At 40.3% G+C, this 26,184-nt stretch overlaps 1 protein-coding gene across 3 annotated transcripts in view; it reads right to left on the reverse strand.

Annotated features, from left to right (window-relative positions):
• Window positions 1–26,184, reverse strand: part of LOC126213029 (uncharacterized) — an 89,094-nt gene that overhangs the window by 59,450 nt on the left and 3,460 nt on the right. The window contains exon 2 of one of the 3 annotated variants that reach the window (XM_049940598.1): window positions 15,764–15,927. The gene's annotated coding sequence lies outside the window, so the exon portion shown is untranslated. Of the gene's footprint in view, window positions 1–12,684; window positions 12,857–12,984; window positions 13,101–15,763; window positions 15,928–26,184 lie in introns of those variants that run through there. The other 2 variants (XM_049940597.1, XM_049940599.1) reach the window with 2 other exon arrangements.

Below are 26,184 nucleotides of genomic sequence, written 5' to 3' on the forward strand. Positions count from 1 at the left end.
TCGAAATTGTGGTTTCGTATGTAAAAACAGGTTCAGTCAAGGAAACTCATGAAATTTTTGGGGTCAAATATCTGGATAGAGCACTACCAGCAAAGAGAGCAATACACAGCCTGTATAAAAACTGGCACACCTACGGACTGGTGCAAAATGTAAAACAACACAGAATTCCTTCAGTTTGTACACCAGAAGTTATTGCAGACATTCTTCAAAGAATTATGCAGGGCCAACAGGCACATGTAAATGGGAGGAGTTGCCAGTGGATATTGAAAAGTCTTAATTTGAAGCCAAATCGTGTGATGGTTGTGCAGCAATTAATGGAGGACGACAGTCAGAAACATGTAGATTACTACACGTGGCTTTTGAATATCAACGATGGTTTGTTAGAACCTTTCCATTATATCACAATGTGATGAAGGACTGTTTCATCTTTCCGGTCATGTGAAATTGCAGAACATGAGGTACTGAGCAACAGAGAACCTTAACACTGTTTGTCAGCAACCACTCCACAATGAAAAAAATCGGCATTTGGTGCAGTGTAATGGGAACGCGCACCATTGGACCAATATTTTTTGACAGTGCCCTCAATACAGTTGCACATATGGCAATTTTTGATACATTTTGTGTTCAACTCTCTGCATATGAAAGACAATACTGCTTCTTCCAGCAAGATGGGGCAACAGGACATATGTCTAAGGTATTCCTGGAACAAGTCCACGATGCCTTCACTGACGAACAAATAGCCAGCAAACATTTACGGCCACCACATTCGCTGGATCTAACAACATGTGATTTTTTTTTTTTCTATGGGGACACTTGAAGAGCAAGGTCTACGAAACAAATCCACACACTACACAGGAACTAAAAGACAGCATCCGCCATAAAGTTGCTGCCATCGATATCCGAGCTTTACGTTAGTGCATCTCAATATGTTACGGCGTGCACAACTGTGTACTGATGATGTAGGGATCACTTTCAACATCTTCTATGAATGTATTTTTCACTGTAAATAAATAGGTCAATTTCAGCTCTTTGTTTCTGTGATTTCACTGATTTTCTTTTATACTCACAAAGGCTACTTTTATCTGCACCAAGCTGTTACATTGCCGTCCTAAAATGCCCAGGTTCGATTCACAGCTGGGTCGGGGATTTTCTCCACTCAGGAACTGGGTGTTGTGTTGTTTTCATCATCATCATCATCTCATCCCCATCCATAGGTCACCCAATGTGGCATCGAATGTAACAAGACCTGCACCAAGGCGGCCGGACCTGCCCCGTAAGGGGCCTCCCGGCCAATGACGCCAAACGCTCATTTCCATGTGGAGTGTTGAGCGAAATTTGTGACTGGATTGAGGACTTACTGGCAGCGAGGACACAGCATGTTACCTTGGATGTAGAGTCACTGACGGATGTAAAAGTAACTTCTTCATGTGTGCCTCAGGGAGATGGCTTGGATCTGTTGCTGTTCATGTTGTATTTAATGACCTTGCAGACAACATTAATAGTAAGCTCAGACTTTTCGCACATGATGTAGCTATCTACAATTGTTACAGCACAGAGGCACTACAACAAACATGTATGAAAAGACTGCACACAGATACACAGTTTGGAGGGGGGGGGGGGGGGGGGGCCTTAGTGATCAGTTCCTATTTGAACTAGAAACATGGGATAAAAAGTTTTTGGTCTAGTCCCGATCAGTGGCCATTTTCACAGCCACTCGAAAATCTGTCTTTCTGTAGCTATGTTACATTGTATTAAGCAAGGTTTGAACAACGAACCAGGCAAATTGTGTGAATCGGTTAATTCCTTTTGCAAAAGTTTGTAATTGGGCAAAATTAATGCTCAGCTAATGCAACCAAATGTATGTGCGACATGCAACGTTCGGTTTTACATCCAAAAACAGTCATCCTTGTTTGGATTTTACAAGCAAAAACAGTCACCCTTAGACAACTCCAGACTCGAGCAAGACTGAGGGCCATGTGTATCCGACCTTCTTGGTCTAAGGTAAGTTTTAACCTTTTGAAAAATCTTGCTTCATACGTCACTTCTGTACTTTAAACTTGTACGAATTGGTTCAAACTTTGCATAGTCAAAATGCAGTTTTTTTATCCAATAATATTTATCTGTTGTCGACATACAATGTTTAAACTAAGCTAAATGTAGGACATAAAGTTCATTTGTGCGTGAACTAAATGCATGGAAATGGTTTAAAGTGACTCAAATAAATAAAAATGGGTTCTTATGATAAAATTGAAAACTCACTTTCAAAAATCTAGCTTCATTCAATTTTACATGCAAAAAATACATGTTTTGTGAGGTTTTTTTACACGCGCCACTTCTATATTTCAGGCTTGCGCAAAACAGTTCTAATCTTTTAGAGGTATTCAAATGTGTGTAATTAATGGTTGTTATGTTGTTTTCTAAAAATATTTTTCCATTCCAGTATATAGTGGTAAAGTTGCATGTGAAAACCTGGTTTTACACAAATCACACATGCTGAGATGGTTTAAAGTGATACAGATTATAATGAAAAATTTGCATATCCTTATGGTAATTGTGAGAATATTTGCAAAAATCGGTCATAATTCAGATTTGCACATGAAACTGTGTTTGCTAGAAATGTATTTGAATATAATTTAAAAAAACTGGTTGTTACAGTCAATAATCTTTTGTGCAAAATGATGTACTGTGTGACTGAGCATTTAAAGCTTTATCAATGACCACGCAGAGAATTAAATTAACCTGAAAATTACTATAAATATAGTTGTCACAAAGGTGGTCACCTGATTTCTAACCAATAGAAAATGTTTTACTACATTTTCTTCTGAAACTACTATGCTGTCTTGGAGAAAATTTATGTTTGGATAAAACAAGTTTACGTTCATCAATTTTCATACAGGATAGAAAAGTTGATAGTATTTTATCATGCATACAGTGTTTCCCAGTTGTTCTGCTTATTTCAGCCAATCACAGTCATACTTAATTCGGACTGGCTGTTGTAACATTTTGTGGCAAAATTATTAGCTTGAGTTTTTCTAGCAGCAGTTTCTTAATTTCCAATTTTTACTATTGCGTACATTAAATAAACAATGACAAGAGTTTTCAAATAAGAGATAATAATAAGAGGTATTTTCAATACTTTATTATTTGTTGTGCAAATCATTCAGCTTGTGATATAGTAAGTTCATCTATGCCCTATGGCTATATTGTAAGTTTATCTATGTAATGTAAACTATTTACATATATTATTATCATATACTTTGCACAGTATTTAATATTTTATCAAGTATCGTATTTATGTTTGCTGTTATTTTGTGTACTTAAGTATTTATGGTTATCTTTCATATGATTCCACATGCAGTCTCAAGCATACATGAATAAAATACATGTACCTATAAAACAAAAAAATAAACAAAAAAATAAACAAAATTCTAAAAATATAAAACTAAACACAATAATGAAAATATGGAAAAATGAAACAAAAAATGTCTCCCACGGCCATTGACCTTGATGTAGTGGTGAGGCTCGTGCTCTAAGGAAGCAGTTGGCTGTAATGGACAGCTTCAACAATACACCAGGTACGTAATCACAGAGGATCCCGACTAATGATGCCCAACTCAAGCAACATGGTTTGAAAGTCAATATGAATTCTATACCATATCAGTTGCTGCCCAAGTCAACAAAAATCTACATCAGATGCCAAGCTATGGCAGTCTAGTGTCAAAATTATGGTAGAGTTAACATTGGTTAATGAGACATTGTATCATATTACACGGCAGAACAAATGCCACGTTGGATGATATAGTGGCATGTTATATGACATAACATCATGTATGATGCTACTTTAACTCACGTGATGCATTAAGTTACATGATGTGTACAAATACTAACAAGTAAAGAACGAATATGTCAAGATGTTTTCATTCAACTGTTTTTGAAGCTGCCAGACAAGTCAAAGAGCTAGTTCCTTTCTTTTACATCCCTAACTGTGCCCAGGGCATATTCACTTTTTTTTGTGCTGTGATAGGAGCATTTTTCATTCTGGTGAACTACCATCTGATAACAGCTGCACAAATATTCAGTTGTGGCAGGAAAAGCAGCCTCGGAATATTTTCACCAGGATCTAGATCCACAGGAAAGATTTACCAGTGAAAAATCTCTCTTTTAGAATTCCTGTAACACGCCAGAATAACTGGCAGCACACAGACTACTTTGCCTCATTAGAGATTTAGAATTTCCTGCCTTAGATTCCCAATCACAAAATTTTATGAGCTTCTATAGTATTTTACTGCCTGCACTACGAACTGTATTTCCCTTCTTGCGATCTGAAGTTATCGTGGAAGCAGAAGAAACAATCTCATCAAGTATCATTCACAGTATAAAGCCCATTTCTTTGCAAATAGAAAACAGCGACAGAATACAGATATAAATAACCAGCAAACATAACACACCTAAAGAGCTGTTGTATCTGAAGAGGAATCAGAGATAATGAGGACACTGGGCATTCTATGATGGATTGCTCATAATACTGAATATGATCCAAAAACCAGTCGACTTCATATACAGGGTGTTTCAAAAATGACCGGTATATTTGAAACGGCAATAAAAACTAAACGAGCAGCGATAGAAATACACCGTTTGTTGCAATATGCTTGGGACAACAGTACATTTTCAGGCGGACAAACTTTCGAAATTACAGTAGTTACAATTTTCAACAACAGATGGCGCTGCGGTCTGGGAAACTCTATAGTACGATATTTTCCACATATCCACCATGCGTAGCAATAATATGGCGTAGTCTCTGAATGAAATTACCCGAAACCTTTGACAACGTGTCTGGCGGAATGGCTTCACATGCAGATGAGATGTACTGCTTCAGCTGTTCAATTGTTTCTGGATTCTGGCGGTACACCTGGTCTTTCAAGTGTCCCCACAGAAAGAAGTCACAGGGGTTCATGTCTGGCGAATAGGGAGGCCAATCCACGCCGCCTCCTGTATGTTTCGGATAGCCCAAAGCAATCACACGATCATCGAAATATTCATTCAGGAAATTAAAGACGTCGGCCGTGCGATGTGGCCGGGCACCGTCTTGCATAAACCACGAGGTGTTCGCAGTGTCATCTAAGGCAGTTTGTACCACCACAAATTCACGAAGAATGTCCAGATAGCATGATGCAGTAATCGTTTCGGATCTGAAAAATGGGCCAATGATTCCTTTGGAAGAAATGGCGGCCCAGACCAGTACTTTTTGAGGATGCAGGAACGATGGGACTGCAACGTGGGGCTTCTCGGTTCCCCATATGCGCCAGTTCTGTTTATTGACGAAGCCGTCCAGGTAAAAATAAGCTTCGTCACTAAACCAAATGCTGCCCACATGCATATCGCCGTCATCAATCCTGTGCACTATATCGTTAGCGAATGTCTCTCGTGCAGCAATGGTAGCGGCGCTGAGGGGCTGCCGCGTTTGAATTTTGTACGGATAGAGGTGTAAACTCTGGTACACGAGACGATACGTGGACGTCGGCGTCATTTGGACCGCAGCTGCAACACGGCGAACGGAAACCCGAGGCCGCTGTCGGATCACCTGCTGCACAAGCTGCGCATTGCCCTCTGTGGTTGCCGTACGCGGTCGCCCTACCTTTCCAGCACGTTCATCCGTCACGTTCCCAGTCCGTTAAAATTTTTCAAACAGATCCTTTATTGTATCGCTTTTCGGTCCTTTGGTTACATTAAACCTCCGTTGAAAACTTCGTCTTGTTGCAACAACACTGTGTTCTAGGCGGTGGAATTCCAACACCAGAAAAATCCTCTGTTCTAAGGAATAAACCATGTTGTCCACAGCACACTTGCACGTTGTGAACAGCACACGCTTACAGCAGAAAGACGACGTACAGAATGGCACACCCACAGACTCCGTTGTCTTCTATATCTTTCACATCACTTGCAGCGCCATCTGTTGTTGAAAATTGTAACTACTGTAATTTCGAAAGTTTGTCCGCCTGAAAATGTACTGTTGTCCCAAGCATATTGCAACAAACGGTGTATTTCTATCGCTGCTCGTTTAGTTTTTATTGCCGTTTCAAATATACCGGTCATTTTTGAAATACCCTGTATGTATGACAACAGTATGAAGAAAAGTAACACTTCACAAACTCTAGATCCACAGAGAAAAGAAAGATTACCACTGCGAAATACACTGAAGCACCAAAGAAACTGGTATACGGACGCATATACAAATACAGATGTATGTAAACAGGCAGAATACGGTGCTGTGTTCAGCAACGCCTATATAAGACAAGAAGTGTCTGGCACAGTTGTTAGATTGGTTACTGCTTCTACAACGGCAGGTTATCAAGGTTTAAGTGGTTTTGAACATGGTATTATACTCGGCACATGAGCAATGAAACACAGCATCTCTGAGGTAGTGATAAAGTGGGGATTTTCCCATATGACCATTTCACAAGTGTACTATACCAGGAATCTGGTAAAACAGTAAATCTCTGACATCACTATGAGTGAAAAAAGATCTTGCAAGAACCAGATCAATGATGATGACTGAAGCGAATCGTACAACGTGACAGAAGTGCAACCCTTCCACAAATTGCAAACTCTTCTGAGTTTAAAAACCAAACTCCCCAGACATGAACATTTTGTTGTTGTTGTGGTCTTCAGTCCTGAGACTGGTTTGATGCAGCTCTCCATGCTACTCTATCCTGTGCAAGCTTCTTCATCTCCCAGTACCTACTGCAACCCACATCCTTCTGAATCTGCTTAGTGTATTCATCTCTTGGTCTCCCTCTACAATTTTCACCCTCCACGCTGCCCTCCAATACTAAATTGGTGATCCCCTGATGTCTCAGAACATGTCCTACCAACCGATCCCTTCTTCTAGTCAAGTTGTGCCACAAACTCCTCTTCTACCCAATTCCATTCAACACCTCCTCATTAGTTATGTGATCTACCCATCTAATCTTCAGCATTCTTCTGTAGCACCACATTTTGAAAGCTTCTATTCTCTTCCTGTCCAAACTATTTATCATCCACATTTCACTTCCATACATGGCTACACTCCATACAAATACTTTCAGAAACGACTTCCTGACACTTAAATCTATACTCGATGTTAACAAATTTCTCTTCTTCAGAAATGCTTTCCTTGCCATTGCCAGTCTACATTTTATATCCTCTCTACTTCGACCATCATCAGTTATTTTGCTCCCCAAATAGCAAAACTCTTTTACTACTTTAAGTGTCGCATTTCCTACTCTAATTCCGGCAGCATCACCCGATTTAATTTGACTACATTCCATTATCCTTGTTTTGCTTTTGTTGATGTTCATCTTATATCCTCCTTTCTTATTAAATAAAACAGTAAACTAGTGAAAAACTGCAAATATCTTCTAAAGAGGGGGGGGGGGGGGAGGGGGGGCAGCTGCCCCCTCCCCGTGCCCCTCACTGGGTACGCCCATGCCTATAGTGGTGTCATTACCTGGGTAAGGGTATTCTTTAAATTATATTATTAAATGTTCTGCAAGTCTGGACTACATATTTTGTATCACAGTTATGGCATGAAAGCTTATGCAGTCCCGAACATTCACACTTGTTCTCTAACTTTGTTAATGTATACCTATTTGTGTTTTTGCATTATTTGTCATTCTAAAAGCAATAGTTATATTACTATTTCAAAAAGTCTTCAATTTTGTCAGATTTTCAACCTTTATACACCGAAGAGCCAAAGAAACTGGCACACCTGCCTAATATCATGTAGGGTCCCCATGAACATGCAGAAGTGTTGCACACAACGTGGCATGGACTCGACTTAAGTGTCTGAAGTAGTGCTGGAGGGAATTGACACCATGAATCCTGCAGGGCTGTTCATAAATCCATAAGAGTACAAGGGTGTGGAGATCTCCTCTGAACAGCATGTTGCAATGCATCCCAAATATGCTTAGTAATGACAGCCTTGGGAGAGCCAGTCATGACAAAACTCTACCATCTGGTGAGCAAGATGTATGAGACAGGCAAAATACCCTCAGACTTCAAGAAGAATATAATAATTCCAATCCCAAAGAAAGCAGGCATTGACATATGTGAAAATCACGGCTCCAAAATACTAACGCGAATTTTGTACAGAAAAATGGAAAAACTGGTAGAAGCCGACCTCAGGGAATATCAGTTAGATTCCGTAGATATATGGGAACACGTGAGGCAATACTGACCCTACGACTTATCTTAGAAGCTAGATTAAGAAAAGGTAAACCTATGTTTCTAGCATTCGTAGACTTGGAGAAACCTTTTGACAATGTTGACTGGAATACTCTCTTTCAAATTCTGAAGGTGTCAGGGGTCAAATACAAGGAGCAAAAGGCTATTTACAATTTGTACAGAAACCAGATGGCAGTTATAAGAGTTGAGGGGCATGAAAGGGAAGCAGTGGTTGGGAAGGGAGTGAGACAGTGTTGTTGCCTATCCCCAATGTTATTCAATCTGTATATTGAGCAAGCAGTAAAGGAAACAAAAATTTGGAGTAGGAATTACAATCCATGGAGCAGAAATAAAAACTTTGAGGAGGTTTGCCAATGACATTGTAATTCTGTCAGAGACAGTAAAAGACCTGGAAAAGCAGTTGACCAGAATGGACAGTGTCTTGAAAGGAGGGTATAAGATGAACATCAACAAAAGCAAAACGAGGATAATGGAATGTAGCCGAATTAAGTCGGGTGATGCTGCGGGAATTAGATTAGGAAATGAGACACTTAAAGTAGTAAAGGAGTTTTGCTATTTGGGGAGCAAAATAAGTGATGGTCGAAGTAGAGAGGATATAAAATGTGGACTGGCAATGGCAAGGAAAGCGTTTCTAAAGAAGAGAAATTTGTTAACATCGAGTATTTAAGTGTCAGGAAGTCATTTCTGAAAGTATTTGTGTGGAGTGTAGCCATGTATGGAAGCGAAACATGGACGATAAACCATTTAGACAAGAAGAGAATAGAAGCTTTCGAAATGTGGTGTTACAGAAGAATGCTGAAGATTAGATGGGTAGATCACATAACTAATGAGGAGGTGCTGAATAGAACTGGGGAGAAGAGAAATTTGTGGCACAACTTGACAAGCAGAAATGATTGGTTGGTAGGACATGTTCTGAGGCATCAAGGGATCACCAGTTTAGTATTGGAGGGTAGCGTGGAGGGTAAAAATTGTAGAGGGAGACCAAGAGATGAATACACTAAGCAGATTCAGAAGGATGTAGGTCGCATTATGTAATGGGAGATGAAGAAGCTTGCACAGGATAGAGTAGCATGTAGAGCTGCATTAAACCAGTCTCTGGACTGAAGACCACAACAACAACAACAACAACAACAGTTGCTGAACCTCATGGACCAGAATGTCCTTAATGAAATGAAAATGATGATGACGAGTATCATTAACTGTTGTAATAGGTCATAAGTGTGTGTGTGTGTGTGTGTGTGTGTGTGTGTGTGTTTACTATCTGTTCTTTACGTTCTGATTCAGGTTTCACATTAATTACAAACTCTACAAATGCAAAAGATGCTTTTGTTACTAGCTTACAAATGGAAATTTAGTGAACTAACATTAACAATAAATATAATCTTAAATATTAAGTAATATTTCATAACATATAGTGGGTACATTATCTTTTTCCTAGTCAGTATAGGATGTGCAGACTTGGTTAAAAAAGAATTCAGACCTCTTATAGTAGTGGTATGTCTGATTAATTTGATTATTACAAACATCTATTTTTCTTAAAACTTTGTTTCTGTTCTTTGTGCCCTCATCATTGTCAGTGCCTCCTATATAAATTATAAGCCTCCTAATATGACAGGTGATTCCAAAATATTTTTGTTTGCTTATGTCACTAGCTTGGTAGTGAAGGATACTGAGTGTAAAACATGCAATCTTTCAAGTAGTGAACTTGTAGGAAACAAATCAATGCTAAATCACAGCAAGATTCAGTTTTTACAGTTTCTAATACACAATTCAACAACAGAGTTGAGAATTGTAGGGTCCCCCTTAATAGGTCAGGTCTGCACTACACATCAGAGGCTGCTACTCAGGTAGCTGACAGTGTGTGGGGTGCCCACAAAGATTTTTTAGATTAGGCGACTGTCCATCCAATCCAGATAACAACAGCTGTATGACACTGAGAAGTATCAGTGTAAGATCAAAAGAAATGCCTCTCACAACTGAGAGTATTAAAAATCTAATGGTTAACTGCTGAAGCATTCCCAACAAAATGTCAGAGTTTGAAGCACTCCTGAAAAGCAGTGAAACTCAGATAATACTAGGTACAGGAAGCTGGTTCAAACTTTAAATTGATAGCAGTGAGGTTTTTTGAGAAAATTTAAGTGTATACGGAAAGGACAGGCAAATGGGAAATGGAGGTGGTGTATTTGTTGTGGTAAACAAGAAGTTCAAATCCACCGAGATAGAAATTGAGGCCACATGTGAGATTGTTTGGACAAGACTCGGTATCAGGGGTGGATATAAAATGATAACTGGATCCTTCTGTTACACACCAGACTTATCTCCTGATGTAACCGTACACTTTAGAGAAAACTTCAGTTCACTCGAACATAATCTCCCCAATCAGACAGTAATCATCCAAAAATCAAGTGGAAAATAGGAGTTTTGTTAGTGGTCGGCGTGATAAGACATCCTGTGAAGCTTTACTAAATGCCTTCTCTGAAAACTACCTAGAACAGATAGTCAGGGACCCCACTCACGATAGAAATATACTGATCTAATGGCGACAAATATACCTGACCTCTTAGAGGATGTCCACATGGAAATTGGTATCAGTGACCACGACATGGTTGTGGCAACAATGATTACCAAAGTACAAAGGACAACTAAAACAAACAAAGATATACATGTTCAGTAAACTAGATAAAAAATCAGTAGTCTCATACCTCAATGAGGAACTTGAAATGTTCAGCACAGGGCAAGAGCATATTGAGGGAATCTCCATGGTATATAGTCACTGTAAAGAAATTTCTAAAGAAACAGATTACTGCATAATAGGTGTAAAACAAAGTGTAGGACTATAGATGAAACGTGTTTGGCTGTCAAGAGAGCAATGGCTGACGCCATCAATGACTACCGTAGCAGAATATTCTCATGTGATCTTACACAGAACCCAAAGAAATTCTGGTCATACGTAAAGGCTGTTAGTGGCATGAAAGTTAAGAGTCCAGTCCCTTGCAAATGAGACAGGACGTGAAATTGAGGGTAGCAAAGCACAAGTTGAAATGATTAATTCTGTTTTCAAATGTTCCTTTACAAAGGAAAACCAAGAAGAATTGTCCCAGTTTATTCCTCATACCACTGAAAAGATGAATGAAATAAGTATGAGTGTCAGTGGTGCTGACAAGGGAACCTCCCCATCGCACCCCCGTCAGATTTAGTTAGAACTTGGCACAGTGGATAGACCTTGAAAAACTGAACACAGATCAATTGAGAAAACAGGAAGAAGTTGTGTGGAACTATGAAAAAAATAAGCAAAATATACAAACTGAGTAGACCATGGACCACGTAGGCAACATCAAGAAGAGTGTGAGCTAAGGAGCTCCATGGTCCCGTGGTTAGCTTGAGCAGCTGCGGAACTAGAGGTCCTTGGTTCAAGCCTTCCCTCGAGTGAAAAGTTTACTTTCTTTATTTTCGCAAAGTTATGATCTGTCCGTTCGTTCATTGGTGTCTCTGTTCACTGTAATAAGTTTAGTGTCTGTGTTTTGCGACCGCATCGCAAAACCGTGCGATTAGTAGACGAAAGGACGTGCCTCTCCAATCGGAACCGAAAATATTTGATCACAAGTTCATAGGTCAACCGATTCCTCCACAGGAAAACACGTCTGATATATTCTATACGACACTGGTGACGGCATGTGCGTCACATGACAGGAATATGTTGTCGACCCACCTAACTTGCACACTTGGCGAATGGGTAAAAACATTCTTCTACCTTGCCCGATTTAGGTTTTCTTGTGGATGTGATAATCCCTCCCAAAAAAGTGATGAAAACATAAGAGTTTGTCACATAAACTGAAAATAAAAAATTAAAATTTTCACTCTATGGAAGATTTGAACCAAGGACCTTTTGTTCCGCAGCTGCTCACGTTACCACGAGACCACGGCGCTCCTGCGGTCCCAGTGTTCATGATGTTGCCTATCTTCCCATGAACTACTCAGTTTGTATATTTAGCTTATTTTTTCACAGTTCCACACAACTTCTTCCTGTTTTCTCAATTGATCTGTGTTCAGTTTTTCAAGGCCTATCCACTGTGCCAACTTATAACGAAATTTGAGGGGGGTGCCATGGGGAGGTTCCCTTGTAAGTATAACCTTTCTTAGATCCCTCAAACAAAAAACCGTGTCCAGATTTTGGAAAAAGGCACATCCACAAAACTATCGTCTTATATCCTTGACATCAATTAAACAACAAAAATAACCAATTATTGATACTATAATGTAAATGAATAGATAAAAAAATCTGCTCACCAAGTAGCAGCAGGTGAACACACACACACACACACACACACACACACACACACACACACACAAAAAGCAGTTGAAGGGTAAGGAAGTGGGGTGAAGGAAAAGGACTGGATCGGTTTACGGAAACAGGTACAGTTCAGGAAAGTCATCCAGAAACCCAGGTCAGGGGAGACTTACCAGACAGTAGGAGAAGGAACGACTGATTGTTGGAGACTGCACCGGTCGAGATTTGAAAACCTGAGAGCTTAAAGGTGGAAGACAGGGTAATACGCAACACAGAGATTACTACTAAGACGTCGTGCATGAGTTAATAAGAGTGAAAAGCTAAGTTCATTGTATGAAACACAGGAAGGAAGGAGGATCGCAAAAAACAGACAAGTCAGAAAACAAAAGATGTAGAAAACTAAACTGGAGTGAAGAAAGGAGTAGCATTCCTTCTTGGGATTCATAGTATATTATTGAAAGGAAAAACCTAACCTTAGAGTTTTGAGGCACAAGTTAGTCCACTCGCTATGCAATGTTCCAGCTACTGAACTGCGTGGTGTGATACCACGGGTCTGCTAAATCGGGCAACTGGACAGCATATCTGCAGATAGCAGCTCGTCCTTGAACCTGATCTGTGAATGATGATGTAAGAGGGCACAGGACGGATGGGTGAATAGAAATGCCACACTAATGCTACCAGATTACCAGTTACGTAACACAGTACTTCAAACACACACATCATCTGTTTGCAAAAACAAACATTGTTTCAAGGATGCAGACATTGAAAATCTCAATGTAACACTGGAGAAGACAAACTGACCACCATACTTCATGCAGAGGTATTGGTGGGCCACCTGGGAGAAACACATGGTTAAGGGTGGGCGCAATGCATGGGGATGGACATTCTGCTTGCAGTTTTGGGACAAACAGTTATGTTGTTGTGGTCTTCAGTCCAATGACTGGTTTGATGCTCCTCTACCTTGTGCAAGCCTCTTAACCTCTAAATAACTACTGCAACTTACATCCTTCTCAATCTGCTTACTGTATTCCTCTCTTGGGCTCTCTCTACAATTTTTATCTCCAAATATTAACTAGGTGATTCCTTGATGTTACAGAATGTGTCTTATCAGCTGATCACTCCTTCTAGTTAGTTTGTGCCACAAAGTTCTTTTCTCCCCATTTCTATTTAGTATCATGTCATTAGTTATGTGATCTACCCATCTAATCTTCAGCATTCTTCTGTAGGACCACATTTCAAAAGCTTCTATTCTCTTCTTGTCTAAACTGTTTATTGTCCATGATACACTTGCATACATGGCTACACCACATACAAATATCTTCAGAGAAGACTTCCTAATACTATGTATATGATGCTAACAAATTTCTCTTCTTCAGAAATGCATTTCTTGCCATTTACATTCTACATTTTATATACTTTACAATTGAGCCCTCATTAGTTATTTTGTTGACCATACAGCAAAACTCATCTACTACTTTAAGTGCCTTGTATCCTAATCTAATTCTCTCAGCAACACCTGACTTAATTCAACTACATTCCATTGTCCTTGTTTTGCTTTTGTTGATGTTCATCATATATCCTTTCAAGACACTGTCCATTCATTTCAACTGATCTCCCAAGTGTTTTGCTGCCTCTGAAAGAATTACATCATCATCAGCAAACCTGAAATTTGATTCCTACTCCAAATTTTTCTTTTGTTCCCTCTACTGCTTTATCAGTGTAAACATTGAATAACATCGGCGATATGCTGCAACCCTGTCTCATGCCCGCCCCTCTCAACCACTGCTTCCCTTTCACGCACCTTCACTCATCTAATTGCCATCTGGTTTCTGTACAAGTGGTAAATAGCATTTTGCTCACTATTTTATCTCTGCTATCCTCAGAATTTCAAAGAGAGCATTCCAGTCACCACTGTCAAAAGCTTTCTCTAAGTCTGCAAATGCTATAAACATAGGTTTCCCTTTGCTTAACATGTTTCTAAGATAAGTTGTATTGCCTCACATGTTCCTACATTTCTCTAGAATCAAAACTGATCTTCATTGAGGTCAGCTTCTACCAGTTTTTTTCAATTATTCTGTAAAGGATTCTTGTGAGTATTTTCCAACCATGAGTTGTCAAAATGATATCTTGGTAATATCCAAGAGACTAATACACTAAGCAGATTCAGAAGGATGTAGGTTGCAGTAGGTACTGGGAGATGAAGAGGCTTGCACAGGATAGAGTAGCATGGAGAGCTGCATCAAACCAGTCTTAGGACTGAAGACAACAACAACATCCACAAATATTTTAATTGGAAGGAAGGTAAACATGAGTGAATAGAACAAACTATCCCTTTTTGATTACACAATTGACAAAAGATGTCCAAAAAATGTAACAATCAAAAAGTTTGAATATCAATTTATTAATTAACTGGTGACCATTTGTTCTTGACTTGCTTCTCCATGGTATTTCTGGTCTAGTAAATATATTGTAATGGTCCTTATGTACTGATTTTCAATTTTGTACTGTTAGCAGCGACCGTGTGTGCTAATGTGATGATGAGTGCATGAGAGCAAGTCTGATCTTATGTAACTCATTAGCACATCTCTATTTTATATGTTTTAACCCTACTCGTCTCCTGTGGTATTTGTAAGGGCACCAATGACCGTGATGCTGAGCACTCCAAACAAACATACAGCAACAACAACAAAGTGGATGCCAGATTGGAATTTACTGCAAGAATTCTTAAAAATCATAATTCATCTGCAAAGACGAGGTTACAGAACTTTTATTTGTGTGATTCTTGAATACTGCCCATCAGTTTGGGATCCTACATAGATAATATCAAAGGAAAAGTAGAGAATTTTCAAAGCAGGGCAGCATGATTTGTCAGAGGTTCATTTATTAGACAGCGAAGTATTACACTGATGCTCTTCAAACCCCAGTGGCAGATGCCACAATAGAGGCGCTATACATTACAGAAAGGTTTGCTGTTAAAATTCTGAGAGCGCACATTTCAAGATAAACCTTCCAGAACAATAACCGAGAAAACTGGAGCTCAACAGTCGTCCTTCCCATGAACGATCTGTGAACGGGACAGGGAATGGTGGAATTAAGAGTGGTACCAGAGATACCCTTCACTACACACCACAAGGCGACTTTCAGACTGGTTGTAGGTTGTCATTTTCTCTTTCAGTTTCATCTCATTACTTTCTGAACAGAGGTTTGTATGCCTCAAATTACGATATATTTTAAGAATGGTTTTCTACTCACATTATGTCCATTGCAGAAATGCCATTTTGCTGCTGTATTTGCAACCGGCTGATTCAATTAGCAGTGACCACAGGGCAGCTTCCTGTCTGGCTTCTTCCAGAATCAGAGTCAAAACTGATTTTCATTTTCTCTATTATGTCCAGGGGAACCTGCAGATATATTGCCTGAAAGAGAAAAATTCATTATGGGAAACAAATCATGGTATATATCACCTCATGTGCACATCCTATCTGCACACTGCTTTTAGGAGATCAATTGCCACTTGTTCCACATTGTTCACAGTGATACAGACTTAATAATTTACAAGTTATTTATTTGTACATACTACCACCTTATGCATGTGTATGTATACTAACCATCCTTTTCATTTGTTTTAGAGCCCACAGTAATAACATATATATTTTCAGTTGTGAGTGGTTTGTGCCATACATTGTCCATCTTCAGGAACAATAGAGAAAATAGTGAAAATGTCTACCTTAAAACCCTACTTTTTAGAAATTTTTTGTCAATTCCATTAACAGGTAATGTAATGATTTCTTTTCTCCTTTTGTCACTGTAGTTTCTGAATATTAACATGTATGTCTGAAACCAGCCACAATTAAAAGGGTTTTACCATAATTTTATCTAAAAGAAATAAAATCTATTTATGTATTTATTTTTTTATCCCACAATGACATGGTGACATTACTATTCAACCATGAATCATGTCAAATGGAGTAAATGAAAAATAAATACATGCGCTGAGTAATAATACAGTAATGACTGGTGAGAAAGCACATAGTTGCATGTAAACTGTCTCCAAAATGTTTAGTAACAAACATTGATCAAATTAGAAAAGGAAAAAGAAATCAAATATTTGGGAAAAATTAATCCAAGAATTGTTTTTTAAAAATGTTCTAAAGAGGAATGCTCCACAAGACAATTTGGTGAGGAATGCTTATTTAACAAGATTAAGTAAAGCATGAAAATACACTGTTGAAACCACAGCAGCTATATTCCTGATACTGCCTGATACTGAATTACAAGTTCGATAATCTAGAAACAGTGGAGAGAAGAATTATAAGGAAAATACTGGATCCACTAAACAAAACTGGCTCCTGGAAATGAGGACACAATGTTGGAATGTACATTATGTGATCAAAAGTATCTGGACACCTGGCTGAAAATGACTTACAAGTTGCTGGCGGCCTCCATCAGTAATACTGGAATTCAATATGCTGTTGGCTCATCCTTAGACTTCACTGAGGAGAGATATCGATGTCGGTTGATGATGCCTGGCACAAAGTCGGCATTCCAAAACATCCCAAAGGTGTTCTAGATTCAGGTCAGGGCTCTGTGCAGGCCAGTCCATTACAGGGATGTTATCATCATGCAACCACTTCACCACAGGCCATGCATTATGAACAGGTGCTCGATCGTGTTGAAAGACGCAATCACAATCCCCAAATTGCTCTTCAACAGTGGGAAGCAAGGTGCTTAAAACATCAATGTAGGCCTGTGCTGTGATAGTGCCACACAAAACAAGTGGTGCAAATGCCCTTCAATGAAAAAACACAACCATACCATAACACCTGAATTTTACTGTTGGCACTACACACGCTGGCAGATGACATTCACCGGCCATTCACAATCCCACACCCTGCCACCACTTCACCACATTGTGTACTGTGATTCGTCATTCCACACAATATTTTTCCACAGATCAATCGTCCAATGTTTACACTTCTTACACCAAGCAATGCATCATTTGGCATTTACCAGCGTGATGTGTGGCTTATGAGCAGCCGCTCGACCATGAAATCCAAGTTTTCCCACCTCCCGCCTAATTGTCATAGTACTTGCAGTGGATCCTGATGCAGTTTGGAATTTCTGTGTGACGGTCTGGATTGATGTCTGCCTATTAGACATTAAGAGCCTCTTCAACTGTCGGCGGTCTCTGTCAGTCAACAGACGAGGTCAACCTGTACGGTTTTATAGTGTACGTGCCCCTTCAAATTTCCACTTCACTATCACATTGGAAACAGTGGACCTAGGGATGATTAGCAGTGTGGAAATCTTGCGTACAAATGTATGACACAAGTGACACCCAATCACCTGACCACGTTCAAAGTCTGTGAGTTCCGCGGAGTGTCCCATTCTGCTCTCTCACTATGTATAATGACCGCTGAAGTCACTGATATGGAGTACCTGGCAATAGGTGGCAGCACAATACACCTAATACGAAAAACGTATGTTTTTGGGGGTGTCTGGATACTTTTGATCACATAGTGTATCCAGAAGTAAAATATGAAAAAGGAGCGTCATATCTGTCCATTTACATGAAATTTATGACAACACATTAACCAAACAGGTACTCAAGTATCTTTGACAAAAGAAGTTGTCTACAAGCTGGATTCAAAGGGTCAATAAAGATTCATAGAAAAAACAAAAGATGATAACGAACAATTGACAGAGGCACGTTTAGAATAAAAGTGTTAGTGATGGAAGAATTCTTACATCTAAATCCATACTCCGCAAGCCACATCATAGTGTGTAGTGGAGAGTCCTTTGTGTTCCATTGAAACTTAACCCTTTTCTTTTAGCGAGATATACATAGAAGGATGAGATATATTGGTTGACTCTCATAGGAAAACATACAAATTCAAATGGCTCTAAGCACTAAGGGACTTAACATCTGAGGTCATCAGTCCCCTAGACTTGGAACTACTTAAACCTAACCAACCTAAGGACGTCACACACATCCATGCCTGAGGCAGGATTCAAACCTGCAACTGTAGCAGCAGCACGGTTCCGGACTGGAGCGCCTAGAAACTCTCTGCCACAGCGGCTGGCGAAAAACACACCTTCGGAGTTTTAGCAGTAAACTACAGTGTGATGCACAACACCTCTCTTTTAGTGTCTACTATCGGAGTTAGATGAGTATCTCTCTGACACTAGTGTACTTATTAAATGAACCTGGGAGGAAAATACTATTCTTCTTTGGATCTTTTGTATTTCCTCTACCAATCCTATCTGGTACAGATCTCAGGCTGGTGAGCAATACTCAAGTGTTGAAATACTGGTCCAACAAGGGTTTAGTACGCTGCCTCCTTACCTGCCCAATGGGGTAAAGTTGCTACACATAGCAGATGCACTTTGGCCACAGGGAGAGTAATGGTACCCACTGAAAGAGGTGTGTATTTTGCAGTAAAATACTATAATAAAATCAGAAGGGAGGCTTGCCTACGTAATCAGGTACAAGAGCAAACAGTAAAGTTGACCTGCACAAAGTAATGCTTACTACGAAGGCTTTGTGATGCCAGAGTAATTATGGAACAATAGTGGCTCCAAGAACATCAATCATGTGTGTGTTTTATACTGACAAAAGTGTTGCTCCATTTTTCTAAAGTGATATCTGTTGTCTCTGGCTGACTGATATATTGGAAATTCACATGGGAGAACCTAGCATAGCAGCAGGAGGTGGCTTGGGAACCAAGTAGCTAATTGGAGCTGCAGAGACAACCAGTTAAGAGAATAAGAAGTCAAAAAGTGTTTTGACAGCACTGGGGAGTGCGGGCAGATGTAGTTAGTCCGATGAGCAGCAGTAGTGTGGGTGACAAGTGCGGACCATGAAGAGAAAAAGAAAGTGAGTTTAAAAACAGCATTGAGGAAGACATTGCAAGCGCTACTTGGAATGGCAGATAGCGGACAGATACAATATTTGCATCAAAAGGTAAAGTGCGGAAGGGTACTGTAGTTAATTTACAGGGCGGAGGAAGTGATACTTTTTGTCACAAGATGGAAGGGGGCAAGATTTTCTGTTACGGTAACTCCATCTGCCTGGAGAGACTTGGCAGTTTATTTAATTTTTTTATTTTATCTGTCATTAGAGAGAGAGAGAGAGAGAGAGAGAGAGAGAGAGAGAGAGATTGAGATTGACTTTAAGTTGTCATAATATATTTATTGTTTATTATTTATGTTGCCCCATGTATGGTAGCCTCTAGGTGAATTTGATCGCATTGCTTTGGATTGCGACTATACAAGTAATTATTGATTGTAGAAACTTGTGTAACACTATGATGACTGTTTGCTCAGAAGCCAATCCATACTGTGTTCGTCAACATCAAGGAGGAGCACCTTCAGGGATTTCAAATTAGTGAAATTATACATCAGTAGGCGGAAGCAACCAGTGCTAACTACTTCTGTGAAGTATTCTGACAACGGACTATGACTAGCACTGATCCACTAAAACTATAAAAAATTATGATAATTACCTCTGGATTACTTTGAAAAAGCACTGCTGCTCCTCCCTTAATAATCTTTATTTGTTCATAGTAACTTGATAGTTTTGGAAATTGTCATTTTTTAGTATTTTTACAATATCACGCCATGTACATGAATATACTGTATACAATAGCACTTTTTATACCGTTATATAAACATTTACCACATTTATGTACTGCAGTATACTAAAGTACAATTGTCAATAATGGAGCTCAGAAATCTGTGAATAAGTATAAACATCTTTCAATTAACAACTGTTTCAGTTTGCCTTAAAGACATTTATCTGGAGTTGCTTTACATTAATTGGCTACTTATTATAAACTGTCTTCCAGCTTCATGTGGACCATAATCGGCGTTCTTTTATTACTCACTAAATGACAGCAGGAGAACACACATATGAACATTAAGAAAATCTGCAAGCTTTCAGAGTCAGTGCCTCCTTTTCCTGGCAGGAGGGGACGAAGAGGGGTGAAGGAAAAGGAATCTCTAAATACAGTTTCTAAATACTTCTCCCAATTAAATTTCACATGACCAGTTACCTCGCAGTTGATCTCATCCTCAACAAAGGTCAGCCACACTTCTGTTCACATTATACCCACTAACATTTTGACAGTTCCCATCCTTTCTATGTCAAATGTCCCCTCCCATGCATCTGAGGCACCGTATTTGTTCAGACACAGACAATTTACAGCAATACACCTCCACTCTCTCCTCAGCCTCCAGTGGACATAATTACACCACCAGCCTAGTTCAAAAGCAGATTTCCCAGACCATCACATTTTCCCAGACCATCACATCCAATGCTGGTACCTGCTGCTGATCCCTCCAATAAACAAGTTAGTCCATGGTCTTGAATGTATTAATCAGCTACTTCGACAAGTCTACGACCTCCGAGAATTATGCCCTGAAATGAGGTTCATTCTTTCCGAGACTTTGCCCACCACACCTATAATAACTTTTCGTCACCTTCCCAATCTCCTTGTCAGACCATATGCTCCTTCTGCACCCCTCTCCTTACCCCTGTGACCCCGCCCCCACTTGCCTACGCATCCTCATACCACCACCTGTATACCAGCCCTGTAACTGACAAAACATATACTATCAAAGGGAGACCCACCTGTGAAACGACACACATCATGTACCAACAGTTAAGAAAACACTGTTTGGTCTTTTACATTACCTTGACTACAGGAAGTTATCAGTCAGGATGAATGGGTATAGGCAGAGGGTGTATACAGACCATGTCCTACCACATGACAGTTGTGACCTCAGTGCTTGTTCCACCATGTGCCATTTGGATTTTTCCGTCAGCCAGTTTCTAAGAATTCTGCAGGTGGAAACTGGCGCTACATGTCCTTGACTCTCACCACCCGCCTGCCTTTATGTTACATTAATTTCTTCAGTCCCAGCATTTATTCACAGTAACTGTTCCTTTCTTCACTCACTTTGAGTTTTCTACACCTTTCGTTTCTGACCTGTCTATTTCTCACAGTCCCTCTCCCACTTCTTTCACGTACACTGCATTTAGCTTTTCACTCTAATTAACTCTTGTACGATGTTTAGGTGGTATTCTATGTCTTGCATGTTACCTTCACTTCCACTTTTAAGCTCTCAGGTTTTCAAATCACGTCCAGTGCAGTCCCCAACAATCAGTCTACCCTTCTCATCTTGTCCAGTAAGTTACCCCCGACCCGGGGTCCTGGGTGACTTTTCCAAACTCCACCAGTTTTCCTAAACCTCGGCAGTCCTTTTTCTTCACCTCTCTACATCTGCATCTACATACATACTCCGCAATCCACCATACGGTGCGTGGCAGAAAGGTACCTCGTACCACAACTAGCATCTTCTCTCCCTGTTCCACTCCCAAATAGAGCAAGTGAAAAATGACTGCCTATATGCCTCTGTACGAGCCCTAATCTCCCTTATCTTATCTTTGTGGTCTTTCCACGAAATGTAAGTTGGCGGCAGTAAAATTGTACTGCAGTCAGCCTCAAATGCTGGTTCTCTAAATTTCCTCAGTAGCGATTCACGAAAAGAACGCCTCCTTTCCTCTAGATACTCCCACCCGAGTTCCTGAAGCATTTCCGTAACACTCGCGTAATGATCAAACCTACAGTAACAAATCTAGCAGCCCGCCTCTGAATTGCTTCTATGTCCTCCCTCAATCTGACCTGATAGGGATCCTAAACGCTCGAGCAGTACTCAAGAATAGGTCGTATTAGTGTTTTATAAGCAGTCTCCTTTACAGATGAACCACATCTTCCCAAAATTCTACCAATGAACCGAAGACGACTATCCGCCTTCCCTACAACTGCCATTACATGCTTATCCTACTTCATATCGCTCTGCAATGTTATGCCCAAATACAGGGCTATTACAAATGATTGAAGCGATTTCATAAATTCACTGTAGCTAATTCATTGACATATGGTCACAACACACTACAGATACGTAGAAAAACTCATAAAGTTTTGTTCGGCTGAAGCCGCACTTCAGGTTTCTGCCGCCAGAGTGCTCGAGAGCGCAGTGAGACAAAATGGCGACAGGAGCCGAGAAAGCGTATGTCGTGCTTGAAATGCACTCACATCAGTCAGTCATAACAGTGCAACGACACTTCAGGACGAAGTTCAACAAAGATCCACCAACTGCTAACTCCATTCGGCGATGGAAATCAACGGGTCGGCCTGCAGTGAGCGAAGAAACGGTTGAAAGTGTGCAGGCAAGTTTCACGCGTAGCCCGCAGAAGTCGACGAATAAAGCAAGCGGGAGCTAAACGTACCACAGCCGACGGTTTGGAAAATCTTACGGAAAAGGCTACAGCAGAAGCCTTACCGTTTACAATTGCTACAAGCCCTGACACGCGATGACAAAGTCAAACGCTTGGAATTTTCGGCGCGGTTGCAACAGCTCATGGAAGAGGATGCGTTCAGTGCGAAACTTGTTTTCAGTGATGAAGCAACATTTTTTCTTAATGGTGAAGTGAACAGACACAATGTGCGAATCTGGGCGGTAGAGAATCCTCACGCATTCGTGCAGCAAATTCGCAATTCACCAAAAGTTAACGTGTTTTGTGCAATCTCACGGTTTAAAGTTTACGGCCACTTTTTCTTCTGCGAAAAAAACGGCTTGATGTCTGCCGAATCACTAAAGGGGCACATATCGAACATTTGTGAATGCCTAAAAAAACTTTTTGAGTTTTTGTATGTGTGTGCAAAGCATTGTGAAAATATCTCAAATAATAAAGTTATTGTAGAGCTGTGAAATCGCTTCAATCATTTGTAATAACCCTGTATTTAATCGACATGACTGTGTCAAGTGCTACACTACTAATGGAGTATTCAAACATTATGGGATTCTTTTTCCTATTCACCTGTTTTAATTTACATTTATCTATATTTAGAGATAGCTGCCATTCTTTACACCAATTACAAATCCTGCCCATGTCATCTTGTATCCTCCTACAGTCACTCAACGATGACACCTTCCCGTACAACACAGCATCATCAGCAAACAGCCGCACATTGCTATCCACCCTATCCAAAAGATCATTTATGTAGATAGAAAACAGCAGCAGACCTACCTCACTTCCCTGGGGCACTCCAGATGATACCCTCACCTCTGATGAACACTCACCATCGAGGACAACAAACTGGGTTCTATTGCTTAAGAAGTCTTCGAGCCACTCACATATTTGGGAACCAATCCCATATACTCGTACCTTAGTTAGGAGTCTGCAGTGGGGCACCGAGTCAAACACTTTCCGGAAGTCAAGGAATATGGCATCTGTCTGATACCCTTCATCCATGGTTCGCAAGATATCATGTGAAAAAATGGCGAGTTGTGTTTTGCAGGAGCGATGCTTTCTAAAGCCGTGCTGATGCATGGACAGCAACTTCTCTGTCTCAAGGAAATTCATTATATTCAAACTGAAAATATGTTTGAGAATCCTGCAACAAACCGATGTTAAGGATATTGGTCTATAATTTTGAGGATCCGTCCTTCTACCCTTCTTATATACACGCGTCACCTGCGCTTTTTTCCAGTCGCTCGAGACTTTACGTTGGGCAAGAGATTTGCGATAAATGCAAGCTAAGTAAGGAGCCAATGTAGTAGAGTACTCCCTGTAAAACCAAATGGGAATCCCATCAGGACCTGGCGATTAATTTATTTTCAACCCATTCAGCTGCTTCACAACCCCAGGGATGTCTATCACTATGTCCTCCATACGGGAATCTGTACGAGACTCAAACGGCGGTATGTATGTAGGATCCTCCTGCGTGAAAGATTTCTCAAATGCTAAATTTAAAATTTCAGCTTTCGTTTTGCTGTCTTCCGTGGCCAGGCCAGACTGATCAGTGAGTGACTGGACGGAAGCCTTTGACCCACTTACCGATTTTACATAAGACCAGAATTTCCTTGCGTTTTCAGCAAGATCTTTTGCTAAGGTATGACGGTGGTAGTGGTTGTATGCTTCGCGCATCATTTTTTTTACAGCAGCACGAATCTCTACTAACTTTAGCCTGTCCTCATTCTCCCGATCTTTCTTGTACCGCGAGTGCAACTGTCTTTGCTTCCTGAGCATTCGCTGAATTGCGCTGTTAAACCACGGTGGGTCTTTTCTGTCCGTAGCCCACTTTTTTGGCACATACTTCTCCAATGCGTGATTTACAATGTGTTTAATATTTGCCCATAATTCTTCCACGTCCATCGTACTGGAAGTCAATGGTTCAAATGGCTCTGAGCACTATGGGACTTAACTTCTGAGGTCATCAGTCCCCTAGAACTTAGAACTACTTAAACCTAACTAACCTAAGGACATCACACACATCCATGCCCGAGGCAGGATTCGAACCTGCGACCGTAGGGAAGTCAATGAAGTCGATTAATTTACTAAGTGGGATGCTAACAACTGCTTATCTGCTCTTTCTAGTAAGAATACTCTGCTAGCCTTCTTGACCGACTTTTTAACTTTCATAACCATAGTCGTAATGACAAGATCATGATCACTAATCCCTGTCTCAACACTGACACCGTCGATGAGGTCTGGTCTGTTCGTGGCTACCAGATCTAAAATATTTCCATTACACGTTGGCTGTCGATTTAGCTGCTCAAGGCAGTTTTCGGATAATGTGTTCAAAAGTAATTCACACGACGGCTTGTCTGTACCACCTGTAATGAATCCATAGACATCCCAGCCTATACTAGGTAGGTTGAAGTCGCCTCCGACTAATATAGCATGATCCGGGTACTTCTGCGATACAGAGTGTAGACTCCCTTTGAATGATTCTAGAACTGTCACGGTGGAACCTGGTGGCCTTGCCCTTCAGCTGTTCTGCCAAAAGAAGGAGTGCCTGGCTTCGGTAGCTTGCAAATTGTAATACCTTTTATATGTACATTCTCCTGTCGCCAATTGGTAAGTAGATTTTTTCATCTGTCAAATTACATTATCTACATAAAAAAAAAATCTACTCACCAAGTGGCACCAGAACACACACACACACAAAAGATGGTTATAATTGATTTCGGAGCCAGTGGCTCCTCCTTCAGGCAGGAGGAAGAAGGGTGAAGGAAAAAATACTGGAGGTGGTTTAGGAAAAGGGGAAGATTTTGGGAAAGTCACCCAGAACTGTGATTCAGGGGAGACTTACCATACGGGACAAGAAGGGATATGTTAGTAATAATGTCAACTGCTCTCTCTTGAATTCTGAAAATCCTCTTCCCTTCTCATCCTGTACGGTATGTCTCCCCTGACCCATGCTTCTGGGCGACTTTTCCGAAATATATCCCTTTTCCTAGACCTCTCCAATAATTTTCCCTCACCCTTCTTCCTTCCCCTTCAACTCTTGTGCCTGAAGAAGGAGCCACTGGCTCCAAACTGTCTTACGTGTGTGTTACCTGAGACTGCAGTCGTGTGTGTGTGTGTGTGTGTTGTTGTTGTTGTTGTTGTTGACAAAGGCCATTGGCCGAAAGCTTTAAGTGTGAAAATCTTTTTGTTGTGCCTATCTGCGACTCAGCATCTCCGCTATTTGGTAAGTAGGAACTTTTCTTCTCAGAATATTGTTACATTCCATCCTGGATTTTCCATTGTTTGATTTTTGTCAATAATTGATTGTTTTTGTTGTTATACAATTACATTATCTATTCATCATGATTAGTTC

Source organism: Schistocerca nitens, chromosome 11 (genome assembly GCF_023898315.1).
Source record: "Schistocerca nitens isolate TAMUIC-IGC-003100 chromosome 11, iqSchNite1.1, whole genome shotgun sequence".
Taxonomy (NCBI): Eukaryota; Metazoa; Arthropoda; class Insecta; order Orthoptera; family Acrididae; genus Schistocerca; species Schistocerca nitens.